Genomic DNA, 15,799 nt, shown 5'->3' on the forward strand with positions numbered 1-15,799 from the left:
GAGAATATTTCCCTATCCGGGTTGTGTCAACGCCTAACACAAGGTTCAATTTGGCCATCTAGGTGGCCAAAACTGATCAAGCATTGTTGTATTTTCCATCAAGCATTGTCGTACCCATTGTATTTATTATGAAAAAAAAATGGGAGTACATTATACAATTCTTTAACATGTGTTAAGAGTTTCACCTCAAACGTTCAACGTCTTTATTTATTTTCAAAATAATTGAAAGAATTCATATGTAAAGAATGAATCAAACAAGAAATCAAAACAAAAATGTTGTTTTCAGAAGAGTTTGTTGGTGAATTCATCTATCTAACGTCCTTCCATCCGATAGACAGCAGATTTTGAGGCAAGCTCTTTCATGTCCATTACACTTCTTCCCAATTGCAATGCAATCCTCATCTCAAACACCTCACCATTTTCTCTTTTATTCAAATCTTTCTCTTCAATTGTTTCTTCAACTGTCTCTTCCAAAAGCTCAAAAAATCCTCCACAGTTTCTATACATCTCAAACACCATACCAACTTGTCCTCCATGCTCAAAAGTATTAACAACAGTTGCCAAAGCACTGGCAAAAGCAGGAACAAAATTTACCAACATTTCATCACCTACAAATAATGACCCTATAGCTGCAATTCCTGTTAACAAAGGTCCTAAAATTGTTAAACTCTTGTTAATTTTCAAGGCAATATTCCCTGATCTCTCATAATCTTCAGTATCTTTTCTCTTCACCACTTCAATTACCTCCTTCATTTCATTTTCCAACTCCAAATTCCACCCATTATCGCTCTCATTATTATTCTTCATCTTATTGTTCAATCTAGTAATTTTCTTTGGACATGGCCACCACATAGATGCTTCAAATTTGGATGGAAATTTCTCAATCATTGCACCTCCTAACAAAGGAAGTGGATAGGCTTTATCAAGAGCCAAAACCTTCTCAATTGCAACCATTACATCGTCCTCACTGTGATTAATATTACCAAGTGAGATTTTGGTTTGGATTTGTGTACGAAGTTGTTTAAAGAGTCTTGTAGTGTTCCTTTGTTCTTCTGCAAGCTGTGAAGGTTTGATTTTGTTCATCACAAGTAATATTCCAGTGGCAGCAGCGAAAAACATAGCAGAAGATAGTTTCAAAGCCAAATGAGGTGAATGAGAATCAAAACAACATGCAATAGCAGACATTGTTATTATCAAACAATAGAAAAGCAAAATAATTCTTCATTATTGTATAAAGAGGGAGGTACAATCAGTATATATAGGCAAACTAATTGTACTACACTAATCTAGTTGTACTACACACTAACAGAAAGTACAATCCAATAGTGTATATGTGAGGTTACTTTACTTGCATAGCAAGTTATTGTTCTAAGTATTATTATTCTCATCTATGTGTTTAGTGTGTAATAGCCCCCCACAAGTTGGAGGGTGATATATGTCTAGCATCTTCAACTTGGACAATAGATTGTTGAAAGGTTGAGGAAGAAGAGCTTTAGTGAAGAAGTCAGCAAGTTGTTCTTTGGAGGGAATTGGCAGTAATTTGAGAATGTTAGCTTGAAGCTTTTCACGCACAATATGGCAATCAATCTCTAAATGCTTTATGTGTTCATGAAACACATGATTAGCAGCAATATGAAGCGCACTCTGATTATCACAGTATATGACTGGAGTTTTGGTGCATTTAATCTGCAAATCATGAAGGACATAGAGAATCCATTGGAGTTCACAGGAAGCAGCTGCCAGTGCTCTATATTCAGCCTCAAAGGAAGACTTGTTGACAGTCAATTGTTTGTTTGTCCTCCATGAAATGAGTGACTTGCCTAAGAAGAAACACTGACCAGAGATGGATCTTCTTGTATCTTTGCAGCCTGCCCAGTTTGCATCTGAAAAGCCTTGTAATTGAAGATGAGCATCTCTAGGGAAGAAGATGCCACGTCCAGGAGATCCTTTCAAATATCTTAATACTCTTGTAGCAGCAGTGAAATGAGTTTGAGTAAGATTGCTGAGAAATTGACTCAACTGCTGAGTGATAAATGCAATGTGTGGCCTAGTGGTATTAAGGTACAAGAGTCTGCCAATCAATCTCCTATAAGCAGGAATGTCATGGTAAGGTTCTGAACCGTCATTGTGAAGTTTGACACTAGGGTCAGAAGGTGTACTAACATGCTTAGAGTTGAGGAATCCTGAATCTTCAAGGAGATCTAAGCAATATTTTCTCTGACAAAGGGAAATTCCAGATGAAGAGTGGGCAACTTCAATACCAAGAAAGTATTTGAGAATGCCCAAATCTTTAATTTGGAAAGTATTGTGGAGAATCTTCTTGATGGAAGTGAATTCCTCTAAAGAGTTCCTAGCTAAAATCACATCATCAACATAAACCAACAAAATAGTGAATGAAGATGAAGTGGTTTTAAGAAAGAGTGAATGGTCTAAGGAAGCCTGTTTGTAACCATTGAGGAGTAACAATGAAGTTAATCTTTCATACCATTTCCTGCTTGCCTGTTTCAACCCACAAAGTGATTTGTTCAGTTTACACACTTGATTGGGATTTGAATGTGAAACACCAGGAGGGATAATCATGTAAACATCTTCCTGTAATTCTCCATGCATAAATGAATTGTTGACATCAAGTTGATGAAGATGCCAATTATGCATAGATGCCAAAGCAAGAACAATTCTAACTGTAGTGAGTTTGGCAACAGGAGAATATGTTTTAAAATAGTCCAAACCTTCAATTTGGTTATATCCCTTAGCAACCAATATGGCCTTATATCTCTCTATAGAGCCATCATCATGGTTTTTCACTTTGTAAATCCACCTGCAGCCTATGGGTTTGGCATTGGGTGGAAGATTAACAATCTTCCAAGTACCAGTCTTATTCAAGGCATTAAGCTCTTCTTGCATATCTTTCCTCCAACAATCATGTTTGTTTGCTTCAGTGAAGGTTTTGGGCTCAATGTGAGTGTGAAGAGACATAGCAAAACAAGAATGAGGATAAGAAATATTTGCATATGACAAATAATTGGAAATATGATAAGGAGAAGATGATGTATGTATGGAATTAGTAACTGGACAAACATAATCTTTGAGATAAGCAGGAGTGGATTTAGTTCTAGTAGAGACTCTGACAGGAGGGTCAGGAATGACAGGTGAATCAGTTGGAACAGGTGACTTTATTATAGGTATATGGGAAGTAGGAATAGGTAAAGAATCAGGGACATCAATGAAAGGTGGGGGTGAAGGAGTGATATAGTGCCAATTGTCAGTGACAGATTAAGGAGAAGAGGCTTGATAAGGTAAAAAAGTTTCATGAAATGTAACATTTCTAGAAACAAAAATTGTTCTAGAATGCATATCCAAAAGAACATAACCTTTGTAACCAGATTTATAACCTAAAAATATAGATTTTCTTGCTCTAGATTGAAGTTTAGTTCTGTGAGATTGAATGGTAGAAGAAAAGCACAAGCATCCAAAAACTTTGAAAAGGGCAGAATCAAGAACTTTATCATATAGAACATGGTAGGGAGATTTGTGATGAAGAATAGGAGTAGTGACTCTATTGATTAGGAAAACAGCATGAAGCACAACATATGACCAATAACAATTTGGCAATTTTGATTGAAACAAAAGGGCTCTCCTTACATTGAGTATATGTTGATGCTTTCTCTCTACTCTAGCATTTTGCTGGGGAGTTTCAACACAAGACCTATGGTGCAAAATACCCTTAGAGTTATAAAATGAAGGTAAATCAAATTCAGGATCATTGTCACTTCTAAGAATTTTAGGAGTGATATGAAACTGATTCTCAATGAGCGTAATGAACTGCTGAATATGAAGGGAAACGTCAGCTTTAGATTTGATCAAAATGATCCAAACAAACCTACTATAATCATCAACAATAGTGATAAAATACTTGTGACCATGAATAGAAGGCACACTTAAAGGGCCCCATATATCACAATGAAGTCATTCAAATTTGGAACTAGCATGAGATGAACTAGTGGAAAATGGCAAATGCTTATGTTTAGCAAATTGACAGACATCACAAATGGCTTTATTATCAATACAAATTGAAGGATACAAAGAATGCATATTTGACAATCTTTGATTGGACAGATGCCCCAATCTAAAGTGCTGAATCAGGAATATGAGTAAAGGAACTAGGAACAATAGACTGAGAATCTTTATTAATGGAAATATTACAATGAGGAACATTAGAAACAGAAGAACTAAAAGCAAAAGTTGAAGGAGAAATCCTCAATTTGTATAAACCACCATGAGGATCAGCCAAACCAATCATCTTGTTGGTAATCAGATCCTGTATAATGCATTTATCAGGCAAAAACTTGACATAACAATTCAAACTACTGATAATTTTGGCAATTGAAATCAGATTAACTTTGAAATGTGGAGAATACAAAACATTTGTGATATGAAAATGTGGAGAAAAGACAACAGTGCCAGCATGATGTATAGTTACAATAGTTTTATTAGGTAAGTGAACATGAACATGTTTGATAGAGTGAAAAGAAGTAAAGTATTGTAATGATGAACAAATGTGCTCATTAGCACCAGAATCAAGTAACCAATCATGAGAGGAATCAGTTAAAGCACAAGAGAATATTGTTGATATACCTGATTGAGGAGTAACAGATGAAGATGGGAAACTTGTAGCAGAAGCAATATGGTTTGAAGTTGGTGGAGAAGGAGTGGAGCCTGAAGCAAGCAACTGTGATTGTTGAAGAAGTGATACAAGATGATTGTAATGCTCTTAAGTCAAACTAGTAGAAGGAGGATTGTCAATTGCAGAATTCACAGGCTAAATATCTGTAGTACCCGAAGAAGAAGCATTTGTGGCATTTGCTGTAGAATTGGATTTGTATGAATTGGGGTATCCATGCTTTTGATAGCAAAACTCCACAATATAGTTTGTACGTTTGCAGAATGTACAAAACCTAGAGTTATTCTTTGAACCAGCAAAAGATTTACCATGTCCATATTGCTTCTTAGAATCAGAAGCATTAACAAGAATGCTAGAATCTTCTGAAAAAGAGGGAAGAGAAATTGTACCATTATTACTCTCTTCTTGTATAACCAATGAATACACTTTGTTGATAGAAGGCAAGGGATCCATAAGAAGAACTTGAGATTTAATCACATTGAAATTATCATTCAATCCAGTCAAAAATTGAATTACTTGATCCTCCATACGATGTGCTCTTGCAGACCTCATAGCTTCACACCGGCATGGAAAAGGACAAGTACAATTAGGCATAGGCCGATGAGAATTAAGCTCTTCCCATAGAATTTTCATCTCAGTGAAATATTCCAAAACAGTTTTGGATCCTTGCTTCAAATTGTTGATAGAAGAACGTAAAGAAGCTATGCGAATCCTATCAACCTTTACAAAGCGTTCTTTGAGTTCTTCCCAAACATCAATGGCGTGCTCATGAAAAACCAAAGTTTGAGCAATTTGTGGAGAAACAGAATTGATCAACCACGAGTGAATAAGATGATTGCATCGTTCTCATGCATCACGGTTCAAGTCTTCAAGATCAGGTATAGGCACAGATCCATTGATAAACACAAGCTTATTCTTCGCGCCAAGTGCACGTTGCGTGGATCTGCTCCAAGCTAAGTAATTGGAACTAGTAAGAAGTGGAGTAACAACAACAGAGTTTGGACCTTCGCTAGGATGAACGTAGAACACTGAATCAGTGTTTTGCTGAGTATTTTGATGAGGCACCATTGTTGAAGATGAAAAACTCAAAATAACGAAGTAATCAAGGAGAAAACAGAGTAATCAATGGTGAATTTGCAGAAAATGCAAGAAATTCAACCAGAAAAAGGAAGAAGAGGATGAATTGCAGCGGAAAGAGAAAGAGGAAAAACGGTTAGGATCAGAAAGAAAACGGTTAGGAACAGAACTACCCTCAAAGAGAGTGCTCTGATACCATATTTTCAAACAATAGAAAAGCAAAATAATTCTTCATTATTGTATAAAGAGGGAGATACAATCAGTATATATAGGCAAACTAATTGTACTACACTAATCTAGTTGTACTACACACTAACAGAAAGTACAATCCAATAGTGTATATGTGAAGTTACTTGCATAGCAAGTTATTGTTCTAAGTATTATTATTCTCATCTATGTGTTTAGTGTGTAATAATTGTTGAAGCTGTGAGTGTTATCATGTTGACGGAGTTTAATAGGAGTTTGTTCCAATTGTCACGTTGTTGTCCTATGTTGTTATGCATTTCAATTCTGTCAGATACTACTTCCAATATTGCGCAGAGTTTTTTTTCTTTGACAGTAAAACAACTTCATTTAATAGATTAAGCAACAAGCATTACAAACAGATTGAGACACTTGAATTGGGGCATTCCCCATCCATTGTCGAAAATCAAAGTTGAGAGAAAAACTAACACAAACATAGTTGATCATACACATAGATGCTTCAAAAGCCAAAAGGACATAACCAAGAACAACAAACTAGCATCAGTTCACTTCATTCAACCTCTTACAAACCCGAAACCTGGCAATATTGCGCAGAGTTTAATAGTACTAGTAGAGCAATATTAGAATTGGTAGAATTGTATAAATTTTGATCAACATGGTCATTTTCCTTAATTACCACACTTGTCTTAGATAGTTTTGGTAGAGAGAATAAGGAAACTCTAGGTAGTTTTGGGAAATTGATACAGCATTTGATTCTATTCAAAGATAGACAGAAAAGAAATTAGATGAAGGTAAACGGTTAAGTAGTGCTGAAGATTGTAAAGCAGAAAGCATGATGTTGCAGGATTTTGTTATTGGTAATTTTAATGAAGATTCAGTGTGTGTTTATTTATTTATACTAATAATTGAGTCAAAACAATAATAATTATTTGTACTAATAACGAACTAGAAAATTCCTGACCAAAAAAAAAAAAAAAAACGAACTAGAAAAGAAGGTGCTAGATACGGGAAATTGGGTCCACTTTAGCCTTAACATATTTGCTTATGTCATAATCTTGACCCCATTCCTGTTTAAAATGTTGGAGGCATAGAATGGAAACGGATAGCACTTGTGTACCATAATGGTATATACCATTGTCCAATTAGAATATGGCACGTGGCACACCTTTTAAAAATATATATCAAATAAAGTATTTATAAAGCAACATTGGTAGGTGGCACATTCTAATTGGCCAATGATATATACCATTGATACCTTAATGATACACAAGTGGAATCCGAATGAAAACACCATCATGCTAACGTACGTGCCATGTGAATATCAATCAATTAACATTCTAATAAATGCATGGCCCTATGTACTTTCTCTTCAGTAACATATACACCAAATTGTTCTTCATCGCACCAAAAAATGAAATACTAAATAATGCATTTCAAATACAGTAAGACTCATGTCTCGTATGTTTCTATTCTTAAATACTAAATTGTTCTTCACCATACACAACAAAAAAAAAATGAAATACTAAATTATTTACGTGCGTCACGCGTATGTATGAATTGTGAATTTTTGATGTACAAGACAACAAGTCAACATATATTCCTTAAAAAAAAGAAAACAAGTCAACATATATGTCTCGTGAATGTATTTTACACATCTACAATATACAACGCAAACATGTGCTCAAGACCGGCACAAGGGGAAAGCTACCCAAGCTAGGGTTTAATGCTTCAAAATTTTGGATAAAAAAAATCCTAAAAAATGTAATTTAGTTATAAATATTAATGTCTCAAATTGATGTTTGGCGAGCTCATTTGGTCAACTTTCAGGCCTCAAATGCTTATTGACCTAGGTTCAAAGGTTCAAATCTTGGAGTCAACAAAATTTGAGTAACTTTTTTAATTTTAGAAGGTCTCACTTTAAAATTTGTTTTAGGTTTCTAAACTTCTTGGGACGACCCTGCATGTGCTTTATATGAGTTTCATCGGGAATTAAAATCAACTTCTATTTAACTTGTAAGTGTAGTTCAATTGGAATCTAGACAATACGTGTGTGGGAGGGATTCAAATCATGGATTCTCCTAATTTATCTCCACACATAAAGTGTGTCAATCTAGTCATTAGATTATTTGAAAGAAAAAAAAAATATTATTGGTAAATCTTAAATGGACATGAATCTATTTAAATATTTGGCCAAATTCATAAACTTCAGATTTTGGTGGTTTAAATGATCTAATTCTTGGATTCATATCAACCCAGACACAACTTATAAATCAAGCAAAACTGGGGAAGAAAATATATATATCATGAATTCTCATACTTAATTACATTATGAAGTTAGAAATTATATATCCAGAATCAGATCTCTGTTGTATACATTTACATTTGTTTTCTATGTCGTGAAAGAATAAAAGAATGTGACCTATACATGAAAGAACAAAAGAATGTCTATTATCTTGAAGATATATTATCTCAGAAGATCTTGCTGGCAAATTCATCTATGTCAATACCTTCGATGCGACAAGAAGCTGATTTCGAGGCAAGTTCCCTCAGCTCTGATACACTTCTTCCCAACTGTAAAGCCATCTTCATTTCGAATAACTCTCCATTTTCTCTTCTCTCTAAATCTTTCTCTCCCAAAGTTGATTCAATCGAAGTTTCTAACAAGTTGAAAAAACCACCAGAAGCTCTATACATTTCAAAAACCATCCCAACTTGTCCACCATGTTCAAAAGTATTAACTGCAGAAGCCAATGAACCAGCCAAGAGAGGAACAAAAGCAGCCAAAGAACTTCCATTGCCTATAAAAGTAGATCCAATAGCTGCAATTCCTGTGAGCAAAGGCCCTGCAATTGCCAAACTCTTGTTTACCTTCAATGCTATGTTTCCAAGTCTCTCATAATCTTCAGAATCTTTTCTCTTTATCACTTCAACAACCTCCCTCATTTCCATTTCTAATTCTTCACTCCATCCATTATTCATTTTCCCCATTTTCTTGCTTTGTGTTTTTGCCTTTTTGGACATAGGCCACCAATTAGCAGGTTCAAATTTTGAAGGGTATTTTTCAAGCATTGCTCCCAATAAAGGAAGAGGGTATGCTTTATCAAGTGCCAAAACCTTTTCAATAGCATCTTTGACATCTTCTTCAGTAGAATTTCCAAGAGCAATTTTTGTTTGGATTTGACTTTGAAGCTGTTTGAACATTCTTGTAGCATTTCTTTGTTCCTCTGTGAGTTGAGAGGGTTGGATTTTGTTCATGATAAGCAACAATCCGGTGGCTGCCGAAAACAGGAGAGCAGAAGATAGTTTCAGAGCCAAAAGTGGTGCACCTTCCCCACTTGTGACAGCTGCAACACCAGACATAGTTGTAGCAGTGAGAGTAATCATGTTGATTGAGTTTAATAGAAGGGTATTCCAGTTGTTACGTTGTTCGCCAATGTTGTGATGCATTTCTATTCTGTCTGATACAGCTTCCAAAACTGCATAGAGTTGAACTGTAGCATTAGAATTTGTAGAATGCTTTTGTTGTCGATCTTGTAATATTTGTGTTTTGTTGATGTGGTCATTGTTTTGTAGTTTTAATTCTTGATCAACAACTTGTTTTCTGGTTTGAATAGTTGGCAATGAAATATTTTGATCTTTTGGGAGATGAATTGCAGCATTAATAACTCTCTTCGAAGATGATGATAAAGAACATGAAGTTAGAACCGAAGTTTGTAGTATTGAAGCCATGATATTTATGGATTAATAATATTTGAAGGTGTTTACTTTGTGTTGATTTAGGATTGTATATAGTTGGGGAAATAAAAAGATTTAGGTTTTTTGTAATATTGTTTGAATGATTTATATTTGTAAGGTGGTATGCAATATTTATATGCCACAGAGAGTGGGAAAGGGTCAAAATCAAATAAGGAAACTATGATTGACCAATTGAATTAATTAAAAATTGACATAGTCTCTGTTCAAAATTCCAAGATGTTGGGTCTCAACATGCAACGTTGTTAAAATAAAACCACAATTAAGGTTGCACTGCGTTACATGCAAGAAATACGAAACTACGTAGTAGCTGGTAATTAGCCTGCAACAAATAAAATGGCTATGGAATTTTTCTCTATTTCAATCACTGATTTTTACTTTTCATTTGTCAATATATAAGCTATGGTTAGTACTCCATTAGTTTTAGAAATGTCTTTGATTTTGGTCATACCATTTGTCAATATATAAGCCATCTTCAGCATTTTAATTTTAAAAATTTCAATATTCTTCTATGTTGATTTTTGTTTTGGCAGTCAAAACAATTGAGATACATTCTCAACTAATGTTCCATAATCAAATCTGAATCAAATATTAGAGAATCAAGTATCTACTGCTAGACATGGCAACTGGGCATATCGGGGGCGGGTTTAAGCATCCCCGTCTCCGCCCCCGCTTCCATGCACCTGCCCCCGCCCCCGTCTCCAAATCTTATTGAAGGTAAAAATTGAACATCCAACCCCGTCCTCAATGGGGACGGGTCTCCCGGCCCCAACCCCACCGCTACCCACGAAAACTATTTTTTATAAAATATTTTAAAAATATATGCATATTTTTTTCATTTTTTTCATAGCAACAAAAAACAATAATTATATTAATAATTAAATATCTAATAAACTTTTTTTCAAAAGAGCAAAATAATTATAATAAATATGTTTCTAGAGAGTAATAATATATTAAAATAGGTGGGTGCTTATGGAAATAAGATTATAAAATTTAATAAAGTAAATTTTAAAAAGTGGGTGCGGGGCGGGTGTTAGCATTCCCTGCTCCCGTACTAAAAATTTAGATTTCCCCCACACCCGCACCCACACCCAGTTAAATCGGCTTTTCCCGTTAAATTCGGGGCGGGGCAGCCGGGTCAGGCGATGGCGGGTTTTGTTGCCATCTCTATCTACTACCACTTATATTATATTGTGTTAGTTTAGCTTTTTCGGTTGACTTTTTATTATATATCAATTTAAGATTTGAAGAACAGAAAAATATAATTTCAGATCAATATAGATATAAAAGGATTGAATAAATCTACCAAAAATAAAAACGATTGAATAATAAATAAATGTTTTGGAATGGAAACAAGCATGTCAACCTAAAAAGTCTAAAGAGAATGGATACCAACCTTAAAGCTACAACTATCAAACAAAGATTTGGGGTCGAATTAATATAGTAAAGAAATGTTGAGGGCAATTGAGTTGTGAACTATTGACCATAGAATATATTTGTGAAACAGACATAGACGATTAAAGTTTTTTTCGTCAGCAATTTTTTTAATTATTATTTCTTTAACTAGCAGCTAAATATTGTACTTGTAAATCCAAAGTTGGAAAAGATCATGGTTTGAATCTCTTCTAGTTTAATCAGAAATCATGTGTTTAAATTTGGTCATAAGAATATACTGATGGTTAAATTTTTTAGGAAGAGTCTTCGGTCCATTTTGGTCGTATTATTCAATTAGGGTGTGTTTGTTTCAAGTTTACCTAATTTATTCCTGGGAATAACGTTCCTTGGAACATAAAGATGGGAATTTTATTCCAATGTATTTAGAAAAAAGATGTTTGCTTAACATTATAATATTCCTGGGAACCATAAAAGTATGATTTATAATAGGTAATTACTCATGAATTTATTCCCATCTCCATGGGAACTCTATTCCCACCCTTTTCTTTGGGAAGAATTTTCTATTCCCAGGAACCTTTTATACCCGTGAATAAAATTTAGTAAACTTGTAACGAACATAGGCATGTGTATTCCTATCGTTTTATTCCCAGGAATCTACAAATATAACTTGAAACAAACACACCCTTAGTGTCCACTCGTGCTAAGGATATCTGATTCATACAAATGTAATGTCATTTGGTTATACCATTACAGCCCCACAGATAAAATAAGAGAGTTTGATAAAGTTTTAGAAAACTGCTGTTCACACATATTGAAGGGCTGAAAAACACCAGTAAAAGACCAAAATACCCTTTCAGTAGTTAACTGCCGCGAAAGTTAACCGGCTGCAGTTAACTGTTCAGGAAACTTCGGCAGTTAACTACCACAGAAACTTCGGCAGTTAACTGCCGCGGAGCTACAACTAAGGAAACTCTACCTGATTATAGAGAAAGTGAACTCGCAATCCCTTTTATCATGCATGACCATTAATTGCTCTGATCCTATTTGATACTACAACTATACCTGATTAATAGAATTCAGTTACTTCCTTATCTCTATTCATGCAATCATGTGTAGTTATTGACATCATAATTGTAGGATCAATTTGATCCACCTCCATGTCTGATTACTACTAGTAAATCTAATAAATTACTTGTGTAAAAATGACAACATATTCCTCTTGTGATCTGTAGATATCAATGATCAACCTGTACAAATGCGTATGTTTTTTTATTTTATTTCCTATTAATTACGTCAACAAAATTGGAAAGGAAAAAATTCCTATTAATTAATTGATATAATGTATGCATTTAATAGAGAGCATGTGGTGTTTGATTTAATTTAATTTGATATTAATATAAATAAATGGCAGATGATGGTGTTAAATTTCAGGTTTAAAGCTCCGCGGCAGTTAACTGCCGAAGTTTTCGCGGTAGTTAACTGCAGCCAGTTAACTTCCGCGGCAGTTAACTGCCGAAAGGGTATTTTGGTTTATCACTTGTGTTTTTCAGCCCTTTAATATTTGTGAACAGCGGTTTTCAAAGTTTTATCATGATATAGTCCCTCAAGTTTCCAATATAGGAAAAAAAATATCATGTTTGCCAGTCTAAAATATAAAGCAAAACTTAACCAACTCTACCATATTTACGGTTAGTTTACCTATATTATCCTCAAATTAATGTAAATTCTATTTTTTTAATAAACTCTTTTATTTTCATGAAACAAGTTGCCATGGATACCAATTTAGAGAATACAGTTTTTTTTTTTAACTACTTTTAGAACACTAGATGAAACCAATTATTTTATTTAATAATAGTTGTAAAATTAGTTATTTTTACTTACTCCTGTATATCAGATGAGAGGGGATACATTGTGTTTGATGTGCATCTGATGAGACTAGAATATTAATCTTATCATATCTTGTTCGAGGGGATCATCGTCTCTTGTTGATTGTTGGTCCCTTTTCTATAACTCCGTCCTTGTTAGATATTAACAACCTTAATTTTAAGAAAACATATAATCAATTTAAATATTCGGACAAATTCATAACATTCATATCTAATAAAACATATAATCAATTTTAAAAAAAATATAACCAATTTACGTACACTAAAAGAAAACTGCAATTTAGCTTCAAACATTTTAGCGTCAAACCATTTATGATATTAATAGCAAAGTACTCCATCTATTTAGCATCCACTAAATCTAACACAAATGTCTCTTTCTTTCTTTTTTTACACAACTTCGCGTTAGACTTGTTGTTTTTGAATTTCCAAACTATTAAATTTGAATTTCCAAATTCTATCATCTACCGAAGTTGTTACTAGGTTGAGTCACGACCAGGTCGCTCTCTTTAAGACGTTTCGTGGCACTACCCAAAGTTGTGCAAGGTAGACTATCAACCACGCCGCCTCCAGGATAAAACAAGCCCAGCTACAACTGTTCGATTAACTACTGCACTGTAGAAAAATCGTTCGAGAATTACACCCTCAAAATATGGCTCAATCGTTTGATCGAAGCCACTCGATACGGTACGTAACCGCTCTATTCAAAACCGTTCAAATTAATATGGTATTATTAACATTCTATTATGGTGCTGAGACCACTCAAATATGGTGTTACCACCATTCTAACTTCTCCAAAACATGAATATGGCACTACAACCACTCAAATATGGTGATACCACCATTTCTCTTTAAAATATTATATATATACTGTTAAGATCATTCTTTAATATGATCTTAATAGTACTCTATATTCCGAAGAATCATATATTATCGAAGGGACTATGAACTTAAGACCAAGGGACTATGGTCTTAAGAACACTCTTAATACCGAAGGGACAGAAAGGAGTAGAAGCAGAAGAAACTTGTTAAAAACAAGTCGGAGGGAGAAGAGAGGAAAAAACATAGGAAGCATCGACTGTGAATTTTCGGTGTAAAGAATCAAATGGGGCGAGCTCTCCTTTTATAGGGAGAGTTTGTAACAAAAAACGAGTGACTTGGGGATTAAGTCTGCTTAATCCTTAAGCAAACGCGTTTTGTTTCTTAATTGGATATATCCGAAAGTTTCTGGATATGCTTTTGGATCGGGTCAGATCGTAACAAATTTATTTGTTACGCGTAGCGCTTACGGATAATGATTAAATTAATTAATTAATTAATTTAACATTTTCAAGTGACAAAAAAAATATATATCAATTTTTTTTAAGCGTTCACCCGTTCACAAAATTGGGTACCCCAAGGGCACACCCTTGGAGGTCACTTTTCCCATATATAAACACTTACTAGTTGGGGTGACCCTTCAATGTGGGACATTTTTAAGTCACACCCACACACTAGTTTTTTCATAGTGTTTTTCTTTCCAATTTTCTTCACTAGAATTAACTAGTGTTCCAACAATCCCCCACTTGACTTCAAAATGGTTTCGAGAAATAACGTAAAACGTTTCCATAAGATTTGCTAATATACAAAGGTGTCGCCAACAACTTGAACCTTAGCATAGTGGAAGATATTCTTATTTAACAAGAGTTGCTTACAACATTGAACTCTATCTCATACATAGAATCCACACACAAACCTTTTCATAGGTGTATTCTAAAAGCCCGTGCGTTTTAAGGCCCTGCACGTGTATCCCGGTTTTAACGAATGCTCTAGGAATTCTGCCTCGAAATTCCATAGGATTGGCCTAAGTTCCACATTCGTATAGGTGAGTCTATCAAGGGTACTCCTGTAGCTGTGTACCCCACTCAACATAGAGTATAGATCTCATTAAGAGTTACTATTACCTCATCCTTCTTTTGCTGTAGGATCATGCTTTCTATATTCTTTCTCTCATAGCATGTTCTACCACTTCATGACTTGTTTTTACCCATTGAACCTATTTCTTGGGATCTCCAGTCATGTAGGTCGGGTTACCATCACTTGTGGGCTATAGGCATTAGTCCCATCCTACTGGATGTTTCTTGGACTTTCTCTCTATTAAGTCCTTTCGTCAAAGGATCAGCTAAGTTTTCATTCGTACGTACAGAATCAACTCCAACCGCTCCATTTAGAGATACACTCTCTAATCGTGTTGTGTTTTCGCCATATCTGTTGTCTCTTACCATTGTAATAACGATTCTTAATCTTTGCAATAGCCGCGGTACTATCGCAATGAATTAACACAGCAGGTAACGGTTTTTCCCATAGAGGGATCTCAGCTAGCAAGGATCTTAGCCAACTTGCTTCTTCACTAGTTTTCTCTATTGTTCTCATCTCAGATTCATTCCATAGTGGACTGAGTCAATATCATTTGTTTTAACAAACAACTCCTCTAGTGATGCTCAATGTGCAAACACTAGTCGCTAAATATTCATCTGAAAGATGTTCATTTTATATCTTGTACCATTTAAGTACAATATGTTACTCCTAGTGAAGTAATCTTAGAGTCATAGTCTTCTCATGACTCTTTCTATTGCATGGCAATGCTTTCCATCCGTCTACTAGTAAACTTGCACAAGAGTTTCACGACATCGACAATGTCGGATCTAATACATTCAGTGGCATACCTAAGTGCTGCCAATGATGCTCGTATATTCTGTTTTTCTAAATCCATCTCAAGTGTTCTTACACTTGGATCATAATAAGTGATTGCAAGTTTACGGTGAAA

General features: G+C 34.7%; 2 pseudogenes; both read right to left on the reverse strand.

Annotated features, from left to right (window-relative positions):
- Positions 1–282: 282 nt before the first annotated feature.
- LOC146944617 (putative F-box protein At4g22030) lies at positions 283–6,796 on the reverse strand (annotated as a pseudogene).
- A 1,228-nt stretch (positions 6,797–8,024) lies between these two features.
- LOC146944618 (putative F-box protein At4g22030 pseudogene) lies at positions 8,025–9,777 on the reverse strand (annotated as a pseudogene).
- Positions 9,778–15,799: the final 6,022 nt, after the last annotated feature.

This window comes from Medicago sativa, chromosome 2 (genome assembly GCF_051527215.1).
Source record: "Medicago sativa cultivar Bolivia chromosome 2, Bolivia_mono, whole genome shotgun sequence".
Classification (NCBI taxonomy): domain Eukaryota; kingdom Viridiplantae; phylum Streptophyta; class Magnoliopsida; order Fabales; family Fabaceae; genus Medicago; species Medicago sativa.